The following is a 24,393-nucleotide window of genomic DNA, read 5'->3' as shown; positions in this document are numbered from 1 at the left end:
GTGCAGGACAGTATCTGCGCTCTGCATCATGTGCTGGACAGTATCTGCGCTCTGCATCATGTGCTGGACAGTATCTGCGCTCTGCATCGTGTGCTGGACAGTATCTGCGCTCTGCATCATGTGCTGGACAGTATCGGCGCTCTGCATCATGTACTGGACAGTATCTGCGCTCTGCATCATGTGCTGGACAGTATCTGGGCTCTGCATCATGTGCTGGACAGTATCTGCGCTCTGCATCATGTGCTGGACAGTATCTGCGCTCTGCGCTCTGCATCATGTGCTGGACAGTATCTGCGCTCTGCATCATGTGCTGGACAGTATCTGCGCTCTGCATCATGTGCTGGACAGTATCTGCGCTCTGCATCATGTGCTGGACAGTATCTGCGCTCTGCGCTCTGCATCATGTGCTGGACAGTATCTGCGCTCTGCATCATGTGCTGGACAGTATCTGCGCTCTGCATCATGTGCTGGACAGTATCTGCGCTCTGCATCATGTGCTGGACAGTATCTGCGCTCTGCATCATGTGCTGGACAGTATCTGCGCTCTGCATCATGTGCTGGACAGTATCTGCGCTCTGCATCATGTGCTGGACAGTATCTGCGCTCTGCGCTCTGCATCATGTGCTGGACAGTATCTGGGCTCTGCATCATGTGCTGGACAGTATCTGCGCTCTGCATCATGTGCTGGACAGTATCTGCGCTCTGCATCATGTGCTGGACAGTATCTGCGCTCTGCATCATGTGCTGGACAGTATCTGCACTCTGCATCATGTGCTGGACAGTATCTGTGCTCTGCATCATGTGCTGGACAGTATCTGCGCTCTGCATCATGTGCTGGACAGTATCTGCGCTCTGCATCATGTGCTGGACAGTATCTGCGCTCTGCATCATGTGCTGGACAGTATCTGCGCTCTGCATCATGTGCTGGACAGTATCTGCGCTCTGCATCATGTGCTGGACAGTATCTGCGCTCTGCATCATGTGCTGGACAGTATCTGCACTCTGCATCATGTGCTGGACAGTATCTGCGCTCTGCATCATGTGCTGGACAGTATCTGCGCTCTGCATCATGTGCTGGACAGTATCTGCGCTCTGCATCATGTGCTGGACAGTATCTGGGCCCTGTGCTCTGCATCATGTGCTGGACAGTATCTGCGCTCTGCATCATGTGCTGGACAGTATCTGCGCTCTGCATCATGTGCTGGACAGTACCTGCGCTCTGCATCATGTGCTGGACAGTATCTGCGCTCTGCATCATGTGCTGGACAGTATCTGCGCTCTGCATCATGTGCTGGACAGTATCTGCGCTCTGCATCATGTGCTGGACAGTATCTGCGCTCTGCATCATGTGCTGGACAGTATCTGCGCTCTGCATCGTGTGCTGGACAGTATCTGCGCTCTGCATCATGTGCTGGACAGTATCTGCGCTCTGCATCATGTGCTGGACAGTATCTGCGCTCTGCATCATGTGCTGGACAGTATCTGGGCCCTGTGCTCTGCATCATGTGCTGGACAGTATCTGGGCTCTGCATCATGTGCTGGACAGTATCTGCGCTCTGCATCATGTGCTGGACAGTACCTGCGCTCTGCATCATGTGCTGGACAGTATCTGCGCTCTGCATCATGTGCTGGACAGTATCTGCGCTCTGCATCATGTGCTGGACAGTATCTGCGCTCTGCATCGTGTGCTGGACAGTATCTGCGCTCTGCATCATGTGCTGGACAGTATCTGCGCTCTGCATCATGTGCTGGACAGTATCTGCGCTCTGCATCATGTGCTGGACAGTATCTGCGCTCTGCATCATGTGCTGGACAGTATCTGCACTCTGCATCATGTGCTGGACAGTATCTGCGCTCTGCGCTCTGCATCATGTGCTGGACAGTATCTGCGCTCTGCGCTCTGCATCATGTGCTGGACAGTATCTGCGCTCTGCATCATGTGCTGGACAGTATCTGCGCTCTGCATCATGTGCTGGACAGTATCTGCGCTCTGCATCATGTGCTGGACAGTATCTGCGCTCTGCATCATGTGCTGGACAGTATCTGCGCTCTGCATCATGTGCTGGACAGTATCTGGGCTCTGCATCGTGTGCTGGACAGTATCTGCGCTCTGCATCATGTGCTGGACAGTATCTGCGCTCTGCATCGTGTGCTGGACAGTATCTGGGCTCTGCATCATGTGCTGGACAGTATCTGGGCTCTGCATCATGTGCTGGACAGTATCTGGGCTCTGCATCATGTGCTGGACAGTATCTGCGCTCTGCATCATGTGCTGGACAGTATCTGCGCTCTGCATCATGTGCTGGACAGTATCTGGGCTCTGCATCATGTGCTGGACAGTATCTGCGCTCTGCATCATGTGCTGGACAGTATCTGCGCTCTGCATCATGTGCTGGACAGTATCTGCGCTCTGCATCATGTGCTGGACAGTATCTGCGCTCTGCGCTCTGCATCATGTGCTGGACAGTATCTGCGCTCTGCGCTCTGCATCATGTGCTGGACAGTATCTGCGCTCTGCATCATGTGCTGGACAGTATCTGCGCTCTGCGCTCTGCATCATGTGCTGGACAGTATCTGCGCTCTGCATCATGTGCTGGACAGTATCTGCGCTCTGCATCATGTGCTGGACAGTATCTGCGCTCTGCATCATGTGCTGGACAGTATCTGCGCTCTGCATCATGTGCTGGACAGTATCTGGGCTCTGCATCATGTGCTGGACAGTATCTGCGTTCTGCATCATGTGCTGGACAGTATCTGGGCTCTGCGCTCTGCATCATGTGCTGGACAGTATCTGCGCTCTGCATCATGTGCTGGACAGTATCTGCGCTCTGCATCATGTGCTGGACAGTATCTGGGCTCTGCATCATGTGCTGGACAGTATCTGCGCTCTGCATCATGTGCTGGACAGTATCTGCGCTCTGCATCATGTGCTGGACAGTATCTGCGCTCTGCATCATGTACTGGACAGTATCTGGGCTCTGCATCATGTGCTGGACAGTATCTGCGCTCTGCATCATGTGCTGGACAGTATCTGGGCTCTGCATCATGTGCTGGACAGTATCTGCGCTCTGCATCATGTGCTGGACAGTATCTGGGCTCTGCATCATGTGCTGGACAGTATCGGCGCTCTGCGCTCTGCATCATTTGCTGGACAGTATCTGCGCTCTGCATCATGTGCTGGACAGTATCTGCGCTCTGCATCATGTGCTGGACAGTATCTGCGCTCTGCATCATGTGCTGGACAGTATCTGCGCTCTGCATCATGTGCTGGACAGTATCTGCGCTCTGCATCATGTGCTGGACAGTATCTGCGCTCTGCGCTCTGCATCATGTGCTGGACAGTATCTGCGCTCTGCATCATGTGCTGGACAGTATCTGCGCTCTGCATCATGTGCTGGACAGTATCTGCGCTCTGCATCATGTGCTGGACAGTATCTGCGCTCTGCGCTCTGCATCATTTGCTGGACAGTATCTGCGCTCTGCATCGTGTGCTGGACAGTATCTGCGCTCTGCATCGTGTGCTGGACAGTATCTGCGCTCTGCATCGTGTGCTGGACAGTATCTGCGCTCTGCATCATGTGCTGGACAGTATCTGCGCTCTGCATCGTGTGCTGGACAGTATCTGCGCTCTGCATCATGTGCTGGACAGTATCTGCGCTCTGCATCATGTGCTGGACAGTATCTGCGCTCTGCATCATGTGCTGGACAGTATCTGCGCTCTGCATCATGTGCTGGACAGTATCTGCGCTCTGCATCATGTGCTGGACAGTATCTGGGCTCTGCATCATGTGCTGGACAGTATCTGCGCTCTGCATCATGTGCTGGACAGTATCTGCGCTCTGCATCATGTGCTGGACAGTATCTGCGCTCTGCATCATGTGCTGGACAGTATCTGCGCTCTGCATCATGTGCTGGACAGTATCTGCGCTCTGCATCATGTGCTGGACAGTATCTGCGCTCTGCATCATGTGCTGGACAGTATCTGCGCTCTGCATCATGTGCTGGACAGTATCTGCGCTCTGCATCATGTGCTGGACAGTATCTGCGCTCTGCATCATGTGCTGGACAGTATCTGCGCTCTGCATCATGTGCTGGACAGTATCTGCGCTCTGCATCATGTGCTGGCCATTATCTGTGCTCTGCATCATATGCTGGACAGTATCTGCGCTCTGCATCATGTGCTGGACAGTATCTGCGCTCTGCATCATGTGCTGGACAGTATCTGCGCTCTGCATCATGTGCTGGACAGTATCTGCGCTCTGCATCATGTGCTGGACAGTATCTGCGCTCTGCATCATGTGCTGGACAGTATCTGCGCTCTGCATCATGTGCTGGACAGTATCTGGGCTCTGCATCATGTGCTGGACAGTATCTGGGCTCTGCATCATGTGCTGGACAGTATCTGGGCTCTGCATCATGTGCTGGACAGTATCTGCGCTCTGCATCGTGTGCTGGACAGTATCTGGGCTCTGCATCGTGTGCTGGACAGTATCTGCGCTCTGCATCATGTGCTGGACAGTATCTGCGCTCTGCATCATGTGCTGGACAGTATCTGCGCTCTGCATCATGTGCTGGACAGTATCTGCGCTCTGCATCATGTGCTGGACAGTATCTGCGCTCTGCATCATGTGCTGGACAGTATCTGGGCTCTACATCATGTGCTGGACAGTATCTGCGCTCTACATCATGTGCTGGACAGTATCTGCGCTCTGCGCTCTGCATCATGTGCTGGACAGTATCAGCGCTCTGCGCTCTGCATCATGTGCTGGACAGTATCTGCGCTCTGCATCATGTGCTGGACAGTATCTGCGCTCTGCATCATGTGCTGGACAGTATCTGCGCTCTGCATCATGTGCTGGACAGTATCTGGGCTCTGCATCATGTGCTGGACAGTATCTGGGCTCTGCATCATGTGCTGGACAGTATCTGCGCTCTGCATCGTGTGCTGGACAGTATCTGGGCTCTGCATCATGTGCTGGACAGTATCTGCGCTCTGCATCATGTGCTGGACAGTATCTGCGCTCTGCATCATGTGCTGGACAGTATCTGCGCTCTGCATCATGTGCTGGACAGTATCTGCGCTCTGCATCATGTGCTGGACAGTATCTGCGCTCTGCATCATGTGCTGGACAGTATCTGCGCTCTGCAATCTGCATCATGTGCTGGACAGTATCTGTGCTCTGCATCATGTGCTGGACAGTATCTGCGCTCTGCATCATGTGCTGGACAGTATCTGCACTCTGCATCATGTGCTGGACAGTATCTGCGCTCTGCGCTCTGCATCATGTGCTGGACAGTATCTGCGCTCTGCATCATGTGCTGGACAGTATCTGGGCTCTGCATCATGTGCTGGACAGTATCTGCGCTCTGCATCATGTGCTGGACAGTATCTGCGCTCTGCATCGTGTGCTGGACAGTATCTGCGCTCTGCATCGTGTGCTGGACAGTATCTGGGCTCTGCATCATGTGCTGGACAGTATCTGCGCTCTGCATCATGTGCTGGACAGTATCTGGGCTCTGCGCTCTGCATCATGTGCTGGACAGTATCTGCGCTCTGCATCATGTGCTGGACAGTATCTGCGCTCTGCATCATGTGCTGGACAGTATCTGCGCTCTGCATCATGTGCTGGACAGTATCTGCGCTCTGCGCTCTGCATCATGTGCTGGACAGTATCTGCGCTCTGCATCGTGTGCTGGACAGTATCTGCGCTCTGCATCATGTGCTGGACAGTATCTGCGCTCTGCATCGTGTGCTGGACAGTATCTGCGCTCTGCATCGTGTGCTGGACAGTATCTGGGCTCTGCATCATGTGCTGGACAGTATCTGCGCTCTGCATCATGTGCTGGACAGTATCTGCGCTCTGCGCTCTGCATCATGTGCTGGACAGTATCTGCGCTCTGCATCGTGTGCTGGACAGTATCTGCGCTCTGCATCATGTGCTGGACAGTATCTGCGCTCTGCATCATGTGCTGGACAGTATCTGCGCTCTGCATCATGTGCTGGACAGTATCTGCGCTCTGCATCATGTGCTGGACAGTATCTGCGCTCTGCATCATGTGCTGGACAGTATCTGCGCTCTGCGCTCTGCATCATGTGCTGGACAGTATCTGCGCTCTGCATCATGTGCTGGACAGTATCTGCGCTCTGCATCATGTGCTGGACAGTATCTGCGCTCTGCATCATGTGCTGGACAGTATCTGCGCTCTGCATCATGTGCTGGACAGTATCTGCGCTCTGCACTCTGCATCATGTGCTGGACAGTATCTGCGCTCTGCATCATGTGCTGGACAGTATCTGGGCTCTACATCATGTGCTGGACAGTATCTGCGCTCTGCATCATGTGCTGGACAGTATCTGCACTCTGCATCATGTGCTGGACAGTATCTGCGCTCTGCATCATGTGCTGGACAGTATCTGCGCTCTGCATCATGTGCTGGACAGTATCTGCGCTCTGCATCATGTGCTGGACAGTATCTGCGCTCTGCATCATGTGCTGGACAGTATCTGCGCTCTGCATCATGTGCTGGACAGTATCTGCGCTCTGCATCATGTGCTGGACAGTATCTGCGCTCTGCATTATGTGCTGGACAGTATCTGCGCTCTGCATCATGTGCTGGACAGTATCTGCGCTCTGCATCGTGTGCTGGACAGTATCTGCGCTCTGCATCATGTGCTGGACAGTATCTGCGCTCTGCATCATGTGCTGGACAGTATCTGCGCTCTGCATCATGTGCTGGACAGTATCTGCGCTCTGCGCTCTGCATCATGTGCTGGACAGTATCTGGGCTCTGCATCATGTGCTGGACAGTATCTGCGCTCTGCATCATGTGCTGGACAGTATCTGCGCTCTGCGCTCTGCATCATGTGCTGGACAGTATCTGCGCTCTGCATCATGTGCTGGACAGTATCTGCGCTCTGCGCTCTGCATCATGTGCTGGACAGTATCTGCGCTCTGCATCATGTGCTGGACAGTATCTGCGCTCTGCACTCTGCATCATGTACTGGACAGTATCTGCGCTCTGCATCATGTGCTGGACAGTATCTGGGCTCTGCATCATGTGCTGGACAGTATCTGCGCTCTGCATCATGTGCTGGACAGTATCTGCGCTCTGCATCATGTGCTGGACAGTATCTGCGCTCTGCATCATGTGCTGGACAGTATCTGCGCTCTGCATCATGTGCTGGACAGTATCTGCGCTCTGCATCATGTGCTGGACAGTATCTGCGCTCTGCATCATGTGCTGGACAGTATCTGCGCTCTGCATCATGTGCTGGACAGTATCTGCGCTCTGCATCATGTGCTGGACAGTATCTGCGCTCTGCATCATGTGCTGGACAGTATCTGCGCTCTGCATCATGTACTGGACAGTATCTGCGCTCTGCATCATGTGCTGGACAGTATCTGCGCTCTGCATCATGTGCTGGACAGTATCTGCGCTCTGCATCATGTGCTGGACAGTATCTGGGCTCTGCATCATGTGCTGGACAGTATCTGCGCTCTGCATCATGTGCTGGACAGTATCTGCGCTCTGCATCATGTGCTGGACAGTATCTGGGCTCTGCATCGTGTGCTGGACAGTATCTGCGCTCTGCATCATGTGCTGGACAGTATCTGCGCTCTGCATCATGTGCTGGACAGTATCTGCGCTCTGCATCATGTGCTGGACAGTATCTGCGCTCTGCATCATGTGCTGGACAGTATCTGCGCTCTGCATCATGTGCTGGACAGTATCTGCGCTCTGCGCTCTGCATCATGTGCTGGACAGTATCTGGGCTCTGCATCATGTGCTGGACAGTATCTGCGCTCTGCATCATGTGCTGGACAGTATCTGCGCTCTGCATCATGTGCTGGACAGTATCTGCGCTCTGCGCTCTGCATCATGTGCTGGACAGTATCTGCGCTCTGCATCATGTGCTGGACAGTATCTGCGCTCTGCATCATGTGCTGGACAGTATCTGCGCTCTGCATCATGTGCTGGACAGTATCTGCGCTCTGCGCTCTGCATCATGTGCTGGACAGTATCTGCGCTCTGCATCATGTGCTGGACAGTATCTGCGCTCTGCATCATGTGCTGGACAGTATCTGCGCTCTGCATCATGTGCTGGACAGTATCTGCGCTCTGCATCGTGTGCTGGACAGTATCTGCGCTCTGCATCATGTGCTGGACAGTATCTGCGCTCTGCATCATGTGCTGGACAGTATCTGCGCTCTGCATCATGTACTGGACAGTATCTGCGCTCTGCATCATGTGCTGGACAGTATCTGCGCTCTGCATCATGTGCTGGACAGTATCTGCGCTCTGCATCATGTACTGGACAGTATCTGCGCTCTGCATCATGTGCTGGACAGTATCTGCGCTCTGCATCATGTGCTGGACAGTATCTGCGCTCTGCATCATGTGCTGGACAGTATCTGGGCTCTGCATCATGTGCTGGACAGTATCTGCGCTCTGCATCATGTGCTGGACAGTATCTGCGCTCTGCATCGTGTGCTGGACAGTATCTGCGCTCTGCATCATGTGCTGGACAGTATCTGCGCTCTGCATCGTGTGCTGGACAGTATCTGCGCTCTGCATCGTGTGCTGGACAGTATCTGCGCTCTGCGCTCTGCATCATGTGCTGGACAGTATCTGCGCTCTGCGCTCTGCATCATGTGCTGGACAGTATCTGGGCTCTGCATCATGTGCTGGACAGTATCTGCGCTCTGCATCATGTGCTGGACAGTATCTGCGCTCTGCATCATGTGCTGGACAGTATCTGCGCTCTGCATCATGTGCTGGACAGTATCTGCGCTCTGCATCATGTGCTGGACAGTATCTGCGCTCTGCATCATGTGCTGGACAGTATCTGGGCTCTGCATCATGTGCTGGACAGTATCTGCGCTCTGCATCATGTGCTGGACAGTATCTGCGCTCTGCATCGTGTGCTGGACAGTATCTGCGCTCTGCATCATGTGCTGGACAGTATCTGCGCTCTGCGCTCTGCATCATGTGCTGGACAGTATCTGCGCTCTGCGCTCTGCATCATGTGCTGGACAGTATCTGGGCTCTGCATCATGTGCTGGACAGTATCTGCGCTCTGCATCATGTGCTGGACAGTATCTGCGCTCTGCGCTCTGCATCATGTGCTGGACAGTATCTGCGCTCTGCATCATGTGCTGGACAGTATCTGGGCTCTGCATCATGTGCTGGACAGTATCTGCGCTCTGCATCATGTACTGGACAGTATCTGCGCTCTGCATCATGTGCTGGACAGTATCTGCGCTCTGCATCATGTGCTGGACAGTATCTGGGCTCTGCATCATGTGCTGGACAGTATCTGGGCTCTGCATCATGTGCTGGACAGTATCTGCGCTCTGCATCGTGTGCTGGACAGTATCTGCGCTCTGCATCGTGTGCTGGACAGTATCTGCGCTCTGCGCTCTGCATCATGTGCTGGACAGTATCTGGGCTCTGCATCATGTGCTGGACAGTATCTGCGCTCTGCATCATGTGCTGGACAGTATCTGCGCTCTGCATCATGTGCTGGACAGTATCTGCGCTCTGCATCATGTGCTGGACAGTATCTGGGCTCTGCATCATGTGCTGGACAGTATCTGCGCTCTGCATCATGTGCTGGACAGTATCTGCGCTCTGCATCGTGTGCTGGACAGTATCTGCGCTCTGCATCATGTGCTGGACAGTATCTGCGCTCTGCGCTCTGCATCATGTGCTGGACAGTATCTGCGCTCTGCGCTCTGCATCATGTGCTGGACAGTATCTGGGCTCTGCATCATGTGCTGGACAGTATCTGCGCTCTGCATCATGTGCTGGACAGTATCTGCGCTCTGCGCTCTGCATCATGTGCTGGACAGTATCTGCGCTCTGCATCATGTGCTGGACAGTATCTGGGCTCTGCATCATGTGCTGGACAGTATCTGCGCTCTGCATCATGTACTGGACAGTATCTGCGCTCTGCATCATGTGCTGGACAGTATCTGCGCTCTGCATCATGTGCTGGACAGTACCTGCGCTCTGCATCATGTGCTGGACAGTATCTGGGCTCTGCATCATGTGCTGGACAGTATCTGCGCTCTGCATCATGTGCTGGACAGTATCTGCGCTCTGCATCGTGTGCTGGACAGTATCTGCGCTCTGCATCATGTGCTGGACAGTATCTGTGCTCTGCGCTCTGCATCATGTGCTGGACAGTATCTGCGCTCTGCGCTCTGCATCATGTGCTGGACAGTATCTGCGCTCTGCATCATGTGCTGGACAGTATCTGGGCTCTGCATCATGTGCTGGACAGTATCTGCGCTCTGCATCATGTGCTGGACAGTATCTGCGCTCTGCATCATGTGCTGGACAGTATCTGCGCTCTGCATCATGTGCTGGACAGTATCTGCGCTCTGCATCATGTGCTGGACAGTATCTGGGCTCTGCATCATGTACTGGACAGTATCTGCGCTCTGCATCATGTGCTGGACAGTATCTGCGCTCTGCATCATGTGCTGGACAGTATCTGCGCTCTGCATCATGTGCTGGACAGTATCTGCGCTCTGCATCATGTGCTGGACAGTATCTGCGCTCTGCATCATGTGCTGGACAGTATCTGGGCTCTGCATCATGTGCTGGACAGTATCTGGGCTCTGCATCATGTGCTGGACAGTATCTGGGCTCTGCATCATGTGCTGGACAGTATCTGCGCTCTGCATCATGTGCTGGACAGTATCTGCGCTCTGCATCATGTGCTGGACAGTATCTGGGCTCTGCATCATGTGCTGGACAGTATCTGGGCTCTGCGCTCTGCATCATGTGCTGGACAGTATCTGGGCTCTGCATCATGTGCTGGACAGTATCTGGGCTCTGCATCATGTGCTGGACAGTATCTGCGCTCTGCATCATGTACTGGACAGTATCTGGGTTCTGCGCTCTGCATCATGTGCTGGACAGTATCTGCGCTCTGCATCATGTGCTGGACAGTATCTGCGCTCTGCATCATGTGCTGGACAGTATCTGGGCTCTGCGCTCTGCATCATGTGCTGGACAGTATCTGCGCTCTGCATCATGTGCTGGACAGTATCTGGGCTCTGCATCATGTGCTGGACAGTATCTGCGCTCTGCATCATGTGCTGGACAGTATCTGCGCTCTGCATCATGTGCTGGACAGTATCTGCGCTCTGCATCATGTGCTGGACAGTATCTGGGCTCTGCGCTCTGCATCATGTGCTGGACAGTATCTGCGCTCTGCATCATGTGCTGGACAGTATCTGCGCTCTGCATCATGTGCTGGACAGTATCTGCGCTCTGCATCATGTGCTGGACAGTATCTGGGCTCTGCATCATGTGCTGGACAGTATCTGCGCTCTGCATCATGTGCTGGACAGTATCTGCGCTCTGCGCTCTGCATCATGTGCTGGACAGTATCTGCGCTCTGCACTCTGCATCATGTGCTGGACAGTATCTGCACTCTGCATCATGTGCTGGACAGTATCTGGGCTCTGCATCATGTGCTGGACAGTATCTGCGCTCTGCATCATGTGCTGGACAGTATCTGCGCTCTGCATCATGTGCTGGACAGTATCTGCGCTCTGCATCATGTGCTGGACAGTATCTGCGCTCTGCATCATGTGCTGGACAGTATCTGCGCTCTGCATCATGTGCTGGACAGTATCTGCGCTCTGCATCATGTGCTGGACAGTATCTGCGCTCTGCATCATGTGCTGGACAGTATCTGCGCTCTGCATCATGTGCTGGACAGTATCTGCGCTCTGCATCATGTGCTGGACAGTATCTGCGCTCTGCATCATGTGCTGGACAGTATCTGCACTCTGCATCATGTGCTGGACAGTATCTGCGCTCTGCATCATGTGCTGGACAGTATCTGCGCTCTGCATCATGTGCTGGACAGTATCTGCGCTCTGCATCATGTGCTGGACAGTATCTGGGCTCTGCATCATGTGCTGGACAGTATCTGCGCTCTGCATCATGTGCTGGACAGTATCTGCGCTCTGCATCATGTGCTGGACAGTATCTGCACTCTGCATCATGTGCTGGACAGTATCTGCGCTCTGCATCATGTGCTGGACAGTATCTGCGCTCTGCGCTCTGCATCATGTGCTGGACAGTATCTGCGCTCTGCATCATGTGCTGGACAGTATCTGCGCTCTGCATCATGTGCTGGACAGTATCTGCGCTCTGCATCATGTGCTGGACAGTATCTGGGCTCTGCATCATGTGCTGGACAGTATCTGCGCTCTGCATCATGTGCTGGACAGTATCTGCGCTCTGCATCATGTGCTGGACAGTATCTGCGCTCTGCATCATGTGCTGGACAGTATCTGGGCTCTGCATCATGTGCTGGACAGTATCTGCGCTCTGCATCATGTGCTGGACAGTATCTGCGCTCTGCATCATGTGCTGGACAGTATCTGCGCTCTGCATCATGTGCTGGACAGTATCTGCGCTCTGCATCATGTGCTGGACAGTATCTGGGCTCTGCATCATGTGCTGGACAGTATCTGCGCTCTGCATCATGTGCTGGACAGTATCTGCGCTCTGCATCATGTGCTGGACAGTATCTGCGCTCTGCATCATGTGCTGGACAGTATCTGCGCTCTGCATCATGTGCAGGACAGTATCTGCGCTCTGCATCATGTGCTGGACAGTATCTGCGCTCTGCATCATGTGCAGGACAGTATCTGCACTCTGCATCATGTGCTGGACAGTATCTGGGCTCTGCATCATGTGCTGGACAGTATCTGCGCTCTGCATCATGTGCTGGACAGTATCTGCGCTCTGCATCATGTGCTGGACAGTATCTGCGCTCTGCATCATGTGCTGGACAGTATCTGGGCTCTGCATCATGTGCTGGACAGTATCTGGGCTCTGCATCATGTGCTGGACAGTATCTGCGCTCTGCATCATGTGCTGGACAGTATCTGCGCTCTGCATCATGTGCTGGACAGTATCTGGGCTCTGCATCATGTGCTGGACAGTATCTGTGCTCTGCAATCTGCATCATGTGCTGGACAGTATCTGCGCTCTGCGCTCTGCATCATGTGCTGGACAGTATCTGGGCTCTGCATCATGTGCTGGACAGTATCTGGGCTCTGCATCATGTGCTGGACAGTATCTGGGCTCTGCATCATGTGCTGGACAGTATCTGCGCTCTGCATCATGTGCTGGACAGTATCTGTGCTCTGCATCATGTGCTGGACAGTATCTGTGCTCTGCATCATGTGCTGGACAGTATCTGTGCTCTGCGCTCTGCATCATGTGCTGGACAGTATCTGCGCTCTGCATCATGTGCTGGACAGTATCTGCGCTCTGCATCATGTGCTGGACAGTATCTGCGCTCTGCATCATGTGCTGGACAGTATCTGCGCTCTGCATCATGTGCTGGACAGTATCTGCGCTCTGCATCATGTGCTGGACAGTATCTGCGCTCTGCATCATGTGCTGGACAGTATCTGGGCTCTGCATCATGTGCTGGACAGTATCTGCGCTCTGCATCATGTGCTGGACAGTATCTGCGCTCTGCATCATGTGCTGGACAGTATCTGCGCTCTGCATCATGTGCTGGACAGTATCTGGGCTCTGCATCATGTGCTGGACAGTATCTGCGCTCTGCATCATGTGCTGGACAGTATCTGCGCTCTGCATCATGTGCTGGACAGTATCTGCGCTCTGCATCATGTGCTGGACAGTATCTGCGCTCTGCATCATGTGCTGGACAGTATCTGCGCTCTGCATCATGTGCTGGACAGTATCTGCGCTCTGCATCATGTGCTGGACAGTATCTGGGCTCTGCGCTCTGCATCATGTGCTGGACAGTATCTGCGCTCTGCATCATGTGCTGGACAGTATCTGGGCTCTGCGCTCTGCATCATGTGCTGGACAGTATCTGGGCTCTGCATCATGTGCTGGACAGTATCTGCGCTCTGCATCATGTGCTGGACAGTATCTGCGCTCTGCATCATGTGCTGGACAGTATCTGCGCTCTGCATCATGTGCTGGACAGTATCTGGGCTCTGCGCTCTGCATCATGTGCTGGACAGTATCTGCGCTCTGCAATCTGCATCATGTGCTGGACAGTATCTGCGCTCTGCATCATGTGCTGGACAGTATCTGCGCTCTGCATCATGTGCTGGACAGTATCTGCGCTCTGCATCATGTGCAGGACAGTATCTGCGTTCTGCATCATGTGCTGGACAGTATCTGCGCTCTGCATCATGTGCTGGACAGTATCTGCGCTCTGCATCATGTGCTGGACAGTATCTGCGCTCTGCATCATGTGCTGGACAGTATCTGCGCTCTGCATCATGTGCTGGACAGTATCTGGGCTCTGCATCATGTGCTGGACAGTATCTGCGCTCTGCATTATGTGCTGGACAGTATCTGCGCTCTGCATCGTGTGCTGGACAGTATCTGCGCTCTGCATCATGTGCTGGACAGTATCTGCGCTCTGCATCATGTGCTGGACAGTATCTGCGCTCTGCGCTCTGCATCATGTGCTGGACAGTATCTGCGCTCTGCATCATGTGCTGGACAGTATCTGCGCTCTGCATCATGTGCTGGACAGTATCTGCGCTCTGCATCATGTGCTGGACAGTATCTGCGCTCTGCATTATGTGCTGGACAGTATCTGCGCTCTGCATTATGTGCTGGACAGTATCTGCGCTCTGCATCATGTGCTGGACAGTATCTGTGCTCTGCATCATGTGCAGGACAGTATCTGCGCTCTGCATCATGTGCTGGACAGTATCTGCGCTCTGCATCATGTGCTGGACAGTATCTGCGCTCTGCATCATGTGCTGGACAGTATCTGCGTTCTGCATCATGTGCTGGACAGTATCTGCGCTCTGCATCATGTGCTGGACAGTATCTGCGTTCTGCATCATGTGCTGGACAGTATCTGCGCTCTGCATCATGTGCTGGACAGTATCTGCGCTCTGCATCATGTGCTGGACAGTATCTGCGCTCTGCATCATGTGCTGGACAGTATCTGCGCTCTGCATCATGTGCTGGACAGTATCTGGGCTCTGCATCATGTGCTGGACAGTATCTGCGCTCTGCATTATGTGCTGGACAGTATCTGTGCTCTGCATCATGTGCTGGACAGTATCTGCGCTCTGCATCATGTGCTGGACAGTATCTGCGCTCTGCATCATGTGCTGGACAGTATCTGGGCTCTGCATCATGTGCTGGACAGTATCTGGGCTCTGCATCATGTGCTGGACAGTATCTGCGCTCTGCATCATGTGCTGGACAGTATCTGCGCTCTGCATCATGTGCTGGACAGTATCTGGGCTCTGCATCATGTGCTGGACAGTATCTGTGCTCTGCAATCTGCATCATGTGCTGGACAGTATCTGCGCTCTGCATCATGTGCTGGACAGTATCTGCGCTCTGCATCATGTGCTGGACAGTATCTGCGCTCTGCGCTCTGCATCATGTGCTGGACAGTATCTGGGCTCTGCATCATGTGCTGGACAGTATCTGCGCTCTGCATCATGTGCTGGACAGTATCTGGGCTCTGCATCATGTGCTGGACAGTATCTGGGCTCTGCATCATGTGCTGGACAGTATCTGGGCTCTGCATCATGTGCTGGACAGTATCTGCGCTCTGCATCATGTGCTGGACAGTATCTGCGCTCTGCATCATGTGCTGGACAGTATCTGCGCTCTGCATCATGTGCTGGACAGTATCTGCGCTCTGCATCATGTGCTGGACAGTATCTGTGCTCTGCATCATGTGCTGGACAGTATCTGTGCTCTGCATCATGTGCTGGACAGTATCTGTGCTCTGCGCTCTGCATCATGTGCTGGACAGTATCTGCGCTCTGCATCATGTGCTGGACAGTATCTGCGCTCTGCATCATGTGCTGGACAGTATCTGCGCTCTGCATCATGTGCTGGACAGTATCTGGGCTCTGCATCATGTGCTGGACAGTATCTGCGCTCTGCATCATGTGCTGGACAGTATCTGCGCTCTGCATCATGTGCTGGACAGTATCTGCGCTCTGCATCATGTGCTGGACAGTATCTGCGCTCTGCAATCTGCATCATGTGCTGGACAGTATCTGCGCTCTGCATCATGTGCTGGACAGTATCTGCGCTCTGCATCATGTGCTGGACAGTATCTGCGCTCTGCATCATGTGCTGGACAGTATCTGCGCTCTGCATCATGTGCTGGACAGTATCTGCGCTCTGCATCATGTGCTGGACAGTATCTGGGCTCTGCATCATGTGCTGGACAGTATCTGCGCTCTGCATCATGTGCTGGACAGTATCTGCGCTCTGCATCATGTGCTGGACAGTATCTGCGCTCTGCATCATGTGCTGGACAGTATCTGTGCTCTGCAATCTGCATCATGTGCTGGACAGTATCTGCGCTCTGCGCTCTGCATCATGTGCTGGACAGTATCTGCGCTCTGCGCTCTGCATCATGTGCTGGACAGTATCTGCGCTCTGCATCATGTGCTGGACAGTATCTGCGCTCTGCATCATGTGCTGGACAGTATCTGCGCTCTGCGCTCTGCATCATGTGCTGGACAGTATCTGGGCTCTGCATCATGTGCTGGACAGTATCTGCGCTCTGCATCATGTGCTGGACAGTATCTGCGCTCTGCATCATGTGCTGGACAGTATCTGCGCTCTGCATCATGTGCTGGACAGTATCTGCGCTCTGCATCATGTGCTGGACAGTATCTGTGCTCTGCAATCTGCATCATGTGCTGGACAGTATCTGCGCTCTGCATCATGTGCTGGACAGTATCTGGGCTCTGCATCATGTGCTGGACAGTATCTGCGCTCTGCATCATGTGCTGGACAGTATCTGCGCTCTGCATCATGTGCTGGACAGTATCTGCGCTCTGCATCATGTGCTGGACAGTATCTGTGCTCTGCAATCTGCATCATGTGCTGGACAGTATCTGCGCTCTGCGCTCTGCATCATGTGCTGGACAGTATCTGCGCTCTGCGCTCTGCATCATGTGCTGGACAGTATCTGCGCTCTGCATCATGTGCTGGACAGTATCTGGGCTCTGCATCATGTGCTGGACAGTATCTGCGCTCTGCATCATGTGCTGGACAGTATCTGCGCTCTGCATCATGTGCTGGACAGTATCTGGGCTCTGCATCATGTGCTGGACAGTATCTGCGCTCTGCATCATGTGCTGGACAGTATCTGCGCTCTACATCATGTGCTGGACAGTATCTGCGCTCTGCATCATGTGCTGGACAGTATCTGCGCTCTGCATCATGTGCTGGACAGTATCTGCGCTCTGCATCATGTGCTGGACAGTATCTGCGCTCTGCATCATGTGCTGGACAGTATCTGCGCTCTGCATCATGTGCTGGACAGTATCTGCGCTCTGCATCATGTGCTGGACAGTATCTGCGCTCTACATCATGTGCTGGACAGTATCTGCGCTCTGCATCATGTGCTGGACAGTATCTGCGCTCTGCATCATGTGCTGGACAGTATCTGCGCTCTGCATCATGTGCTGGACAGTATCTGCGCTCTGCATCATGTGCTGGACAGTATCTGCGCTCTGCATCATGTGCTGGACAGTATCTGCGCTCTGCGCTCTGCATCATGTGCTGGACAGTATCTGCGCTCTGCATCATGTGCTGGACAGTATCTGCGCTCTGCATCATGTGCTGGACAGTATCTGCGCTCTGCATCATGTGCTGGACAGTATCTGCGCTCTGCATCATGTGCTGGACAGTATCTGCGCTCTGCATCATGTGCTGGACAGTATCTGCGCTCTGCATCATGTGCTGGACAGTATCTGCGCTCTGCATCATGTGCTGGACAGTATCTGGGCTCTGCATCATGTGCTGGACAGTATCTGCGCTCTGCATCATGTGCTGGACAGTATCTGCGCTCTGCATCATGTGCTGGACAGTATCTGCGCTCTGCAATCTGCATCATGTGCTGGACAGTATCTGCGCTCTGCATCATGTGCTGGACAGTATCTGCGCTCTGCATCATGTGCTGGACAGTATCTGCGCTCTGCATCATGTGCTGGACAGTATCTGCGCTCTGCATCATGTGCTGGACAGTATTTAGGCTCTGCAGTGTGTGCTGGGCTTTATCTAGGAACTGGGCTCTGCAGTGTGTGCTGGGCTTTATCTGACCTCTGCGGTGTGTGCTGGGCTTTATCTGAGCACTGGCCTCTGCAGTGTGTTCTGCACATTATCTGGGCTCTGCAGTGTGTGCTGGGCATTATCTGGGCTCTGCAGTGTGTGCTGGGCTTTTTCTGGGCTCTGCAGTGTGTGCTGGGCTTTATCTGGGCTCTGCATCGTGTGCTGGGCTTTATCTGGGCTCTGCAGTGTGTGCTGGGCTTTATCTGGGCTCTGCAGCGTGTGCTGGGCTTTTTCTGGGCTCTGCAGCGTGTGCTGGGCTTTTTCTGGGCTCTGCAGTGTGTGCTGGGCTTTTTCTGGGCTCTGCAGTGTGTGCTGGGCTTTATCTGGGCTCTGCAGCGTGTGCTGGGCATTATCTGACCTCTGCAGCGTGTGCTGGGCTTTATCTGGGCTCTGCAGCGTGTCCTGGGCATTATCTGGGCTCTGCAGTGTGTTCTGCGCATTATCTGAGCACTGGGCTCTGCAGTGTGTGCTGGGCATTATCTGACCTCTGCAGTGTGTGCTGGGCATTATCTGACCTCTGCAGTGTGTGCTGGGCATTATCTGGGCTCTGCAGTGTGTGCTGGGCATTATCTGGGCTCTGCAGTGTGTGCTGGGCATTATCTGGGCTCTGCAGTGTGTGCTGGGCATTATCTGACCTCTGCAGTGTGTGCTGGGCATTATCTGGGCTCTGCAGTGTGTGCTGGGCATTATCTGACCTCTGCAGTGTGTGCTGGGCATTATCTGACCTCTGCAGTGTGTGCTGGGCATTATCTGGGCTCTGCAGTGTGTGCTGGGCATTATTTGGGCTCTGCAGCTTTTGCTGGGCATTATCTGAGCACTGGGCTCTGCAGTGTGTTCTGCGCATTATCTGGGCTCTGCAGTGTGTGCTTGGCTTTATCTGGGCTCTGCAGTGTGTGCTGGGCATTATCTGGGCTCTGCAGTGTGTGCTGGGCATTATCTGGGCTCTGCAGTGTGTGCTGCGCATTATCTGGGCTCTGCAGTGTGTGCTGCGCATTATCTGGGCTCTGCAGTGTGTGCTGGGCATTATCTGGGCTCTGCAGTGTGTGCTGGGCATTATCTGGGCTCTGCAGTGTGTGCTGCGCATTATCTGGGCTCTGCAGTGTGTTCTGGGTATTATTGTATTGTATTGTATGTCTTTATTTATATAGCGCCAAAACTGCATCAGCGCTTCACAAAGAATACAGTACAGGGAATTATAATAATACAATAAGTGCAGCAAAATCAGACAATAGGAAAGGAAATCCCTGCCCCGAAGAGCTTACAATCTAAGAGGTATGTTGGGAGACTTACAGAGACAGCAGGTGAGGGAATACGTGCTGTCTGGGCTCTGCAGTGTGTTCTGGGCATTATCTGGGCTCTGCAGTGTGTGCTGGGCATTATCTGAGCACTGGGCTCTACAGTGTGTACTGGGCATTATCTGGGCTCTGCAGTGTGCTCTCACCTCATACACTTTAGTTTGATGCCCACAGGGGGCGCCCTTGAAGCACGTGTGCCACCCACAGGACAGAGACATAATGAGGAACAAAGAGAGCTTCATTCTCACGGAGCCTCCTGTCTATTGGAATCTCTCTCTGTGCCTTCACATGCCAACCGTGCCCTGTCCTGTCTGGATATGTGTAGCTTCTCTCCAGGTGTCCTCACCTGACTGCCAAGGAGCAGAGGACTGAGCCCACACTCTGAGGGACACCTGTGCATGACCCAATGACACCGGAGAGCTCCTAGGCTGGGAGTTACCCAAATGTCCCCAGATAAACCCAAGGATGACAATGTCAGAGGTCAAAGCTCTGGTCCTAACCCTGAAGCCCACCCCTGCTCCATACACTATAGGGTAGGGACCCTCTCCTCTATCAGGAGATCACTAGGTTGGCACACAGAGCATAGACAGAAATGGTCTGATTTGGGAGAAGTCAGTAATTCCGATATTCATGGAATAACAATGATTTTATTACAATATCAATCTCTTGCTACATCGTAATTCCAACCTTTACCCTAAATAGGCTAAGAAATTACTTTTCCATTCAGCGCTGTAAAAGCAATGTATTATAGAAAAAACATATGTATACACATATACACGTAGAGCAAAAATCTATACACATGCCAATCTAATATCTATACGCCTGCAGAGCAAAAAGTTCATCTAAAATATACTGTACATTCAGAATAACATTTATATTTTGCGGAGAGTAGGGGTTGAGTGTTTCTACACTTTCTACAAGCACTTAAATACTTATTTAAACTTGGAATACTCCTATATACTACAGACACCAATACATATGTTTAGAATAACTGACATGTATTATGAAATCCTGCAGCATGTATATACACCTCCGCAGGATTTAATTACACACATGTTGTAGAGGACTTCAGGTTGTCCTGGGAGGTGAGAGAGGAGCAAAACACACCCCTCATTGTCTGACCCCAGAGAGATTACACAAACAGATACATCTGGGTGAATATTCCCAGACAGGGAAGAGTTTTATCCCCAGGAATTTACACGAGGAACTAATGAACTTCACAGAAACAGACTGGGTGAAGGGAGAGTGAGAAGAAAGTCACAGCTGACTGTATCAAGGACGAATATAAAATATAAACTGATACAATATGTACAGAATGTACAGTATAGAAACCCAGGGAATATATATATACACGCGGGATAAAATATAAATATAAACATATATACATATACAAAACATACACACGCAATAAAATATTGTCAATGACAATACCCAAAACTGATTACACACTTATATGAGCACGCTTTTATATATACATATGTGTGTGTGTGTGTGTGTGTGTGTGTGTGTGTGTATATATATATATATATATATATATATATATATATATATATATATATATAAATATATAAATAAACTCTTGTACATATACATGGTTTACACAAATACATATATATATGTATATATATATATATACACACTCAATCATACACTTAAATATAAATATATTTATCCATTGATGTGTCTCTCACACTCACACTCACCTGGAGACTGCAGTAAGTTCCTTGTCTCTGCAGCTCTCAGCTCCTCTGGGTGCTGGGTGATTTCAGCCCTGTGTGCAGTGTAATAATCCCAGGACTCCAGGAAGGAGCTGTGTCCTTTGGCTGAGTGTGAGGGGAACTGGATTCCTTCTGCCTGAGCTCTTAATAAAGACAAAACTTTCTGACATCATAAGCCACATTCCCCCTTTCAACTAAACAGTCATGTTAGTTCATTGATGCTGGGACATGGGACATGTGACATGTGACCCCCCCCTCCCCATCTCTGTCTGCACATACAAGCAGTGCCAGTAGATTTTAGGGGAGGGTCCACAATCCTCACCTGTCACCCAAATGGGTGTCTCTTCCCCTCTGCAGGTACATATCTCTCTAATAATCATACACTCACCTTATACACAGCAGCACTGGACACAGTGCTGTAATATCAGCACTTTGGAGAGATTCCCATCAGTCTGATGCCAGTGGCACAGAAAGGTGAAGTGGTCACATAGTGTAAGTGGCTGAGAGTGGAATTGAACCACAGGCTTGTATTTTTAAGACCCACACCTTAACCACTGCACCACACCTCCTCAAACAACCGCAGTGGATACTTCTCATGGGAGGAATCATTGTATAACAAGAACTATTCCCTTCAAGAATGTCTCCTAGCATCCCTAAAGGGGTGTCCATTGTTAGGGGAGAAGCCCTGTTATAAAAACACACCTCTGCATAAGGCTTTTCCCTTATAAGAGCATCAGACTCACACTCACTCCCCATGTAAATAAATCAATCTTCCGCAGCATCCTCGCATTGTAACAGGATTGGAAATCCCTTGTCATGTCAGCGGTCAGTTTGCGGGAGTATTGTGCCTGCTGTCCGAAGTGTGAGGCTCTTCTCTTTGACACGCAGGTTATAATGTCATCTGGGAGCAAGCCGGGTTACTGGAGGCAAACAAACAAGAAAAGTACACACTGGGATGCATCCCATATAGTTATACTGCATGGGGACACTGCTCCCTATAACTCCTCCCCGAACTGCCCCGATAACTGTTCCCTATAACTGCCCCGATAACTGTTCCCTATAACTCCCCGATAACTGTTCCCTATAACTGCCCCGATAACTGTTCCCTATAACTCCCCGATAACTGTTCCCTATAACTGCCCCGATAACTGTTCCCTATAACTCCCCGATAACTGTTCCCTATAACTGCCCCGATAACTGTTCCCTATAACTCCCCGATAACTGTTCCCTATAACTGCCCCGATAACTGCCCCGATAACTGCCCCGATAACTGTTCTCTATAACTGCCCCGATAACTGTTCCCTATAACTGCCCCGATAACTGCCCCGATAACCGTTCCCTATAACTCTTCTCTAACTGCCCCGATAACCGTTCCCTAGAACTCTTCCCTAACTGCCCCGATAACCATTCCCTATAACTCTTCTCTAACTGCCCCGATAACCGTTCCCTAGAACTCTTCCCTAACTGCCCCGATAACCATTCCCTATAACTCTTCCCTAACTGCCCCGATAACCATTCCCTATAACTCTTCCCTAACTGCCCCGATAACCGTTCCCTAGAACTCTTCCCTAACTGCCCCGATAACCGTTCCCTAGAACTCTTCCCTAACTGCCCCGATAACTATTCCCTAGAACTCTTCCCTAACTGCCCCGATAACCGTTCCCTAGAACTCTTCCCTAACTGCCCCGATAACCATTCCCTAGAACTCTTCCCTAACTGCCCCGATAACCGTTCCCTAGAACTCTTCCCTAACTGCCCCGATAACTGTTCCCTAGAACTCTTCCCTAACTGCCCCAATAACCGTTCCCTATAACTCTTCCCTAACTGCCCCGATAACCATTCCCTATAACTCCTCCCTAACTGCCCGATAGCCGTTCCCTATAACTCCTCCCTAACTGCCCCAATAACCGTTTCCTATAACTCTTCCCTAACTGCCCCGATAACTGTTCCCTATAACTCCTCCCTAACTGCCCCGATAACCATTCCCTATAAATCCTCCCTAACTGCCCCGATAACTGCTCCCTAGAACTCTTCCCTAACTGCCCCAATAACCCTTCCCTATAACTCCTCCCCTAACTGCCCCGATAACCGTTCCCTATAACTCCATTCCCTATAACCGTTCCCATAATGCCTCCCCAAAATTCTCCCATAACCGTTCTGTATAACTCCTCCACGGACTGCTCCTATAACTGCTCCCTATAACGCCTCCCCTAACTGCTCTATATAACTCCCTTTATGTGCTCCTATTATCGCTCCGTATAACTCCTACCCTAACGGCTTCTATAACCGCACTATATATAACTTCTCCCCTAACTGCTCCTATAACAGCTCCCTATAACTCCCCCCCTAACTGCTTCATATAAAGCGCCAAACTACTATAATAAGTGCTCCCTATAACTTCTCTTTAACTGCTCCCTCTAACTCCTCCCCTGATTGATCCTATTACTGCTCCCTATAACTCCTCCCCTAATTACCCCTATAATTACTCCCTATAACTGCTCCCCTGATTGATCCTATCACTGCTCCCTATTGCTCCTCCCCTAAGTACTCCTATAATTCCTACCCTAGCTGCTTCTATAATCCCTCCATATAACTTCTCCGCAAACTACAATAACTGCTCCCTGTAACTCGTCCCTTAACTGGTCCTATAACCACTCCCTATAACTGCTCCCCTAACAGCTCCTATACCTGTGCACAGACTGGACCAAGAAAAGAGCCTGAGTTTCGGAAAATTCAGCAGGTTTGGGGTCATGATGTACAGAGGTGCTGTACTGTGCTCCTGTTAGTACCCTAAATCTGTGTCAATAGGAGGTGTTAGGGGCAGTCACATGACACATTATTATAGTTATTATTATTATCAAAGCAAAAGAATCCTGTACCAAAGTGTAGGATTGATTCCTTGGATAAATCTCTTGTATTCACTATTCACATAATATTTTCAGGATGCTTGGGGTTCCTGTGTCACATTCGTCACTTGGTTTTCATACCTGGTTCATTGCACTTATTTTACACATTTGTCACCTTTATTAAGTATTCGGGGCAGCACTCACTTGGAGTTACCCCTAGGATTTGTATCCGGATCGGCATAATTGCGGTTTCCCGGTGGTGAGAAACACAGCCGACGGACGTCCTAGCACCATCATTAATGAGTGAACAGTGGTGAGATTAATACCGAGCACTCTACATGCACATATACCAACTGGAACTCTTTAACCTTCTTGATTCTGCTCCTCTGGACGCTCTCA

General features: G+C 51.7%; 1 protein-coding gene across 2 annotated transcripts in view; it reads right to left on the bottom strand.

The window, feature by feature from the left end:
• Positions 1-21,764, bottom strand: part of PTHLH (parathyroid hormone like hormone) — a 49,562-nt gene extending 27,798 nt beyond the window's left edge. Inside the window, exons 1-2 of one of the 2 annotated variants that reach the window (XM_075602279.1) lie at positions 21,537-21,764; positions 21,134-21,291 (exon numbers count right to left, since the gene is read on the bottom strand). The gene's annotated coding sequence lies outside the window, so the exon portion shown is untranslated. The remainder of the gene's footprint in view (positions 1-21,133; positions 21,292-21,536) is intronic. The other variant, XM_075602281.1, reaches the window with a different exon arrangement.
• Positions 21,765-24,393: the final 2,629 nt, after the last annotated feature.

Source organism: Ascaphus truei, chromosome 5 (genome assembly GCF_040206685.1).
Source record: "Ascaphus truei isolate aAscTru1 chromosome 5, aAscTru1.hap1, whole genome shotgun sequence".
Taxonomy (NCBI): Eukaryota; Metazoa; Chordata; class Amphibia; order Anura; family Ascaphidae; genus Ascaphus; species Ascaphus truei.
Note: the sequence above shows the minus strand (reverse complement) of the source record. Positions and strands in the feature narration are given on the sequence as shown.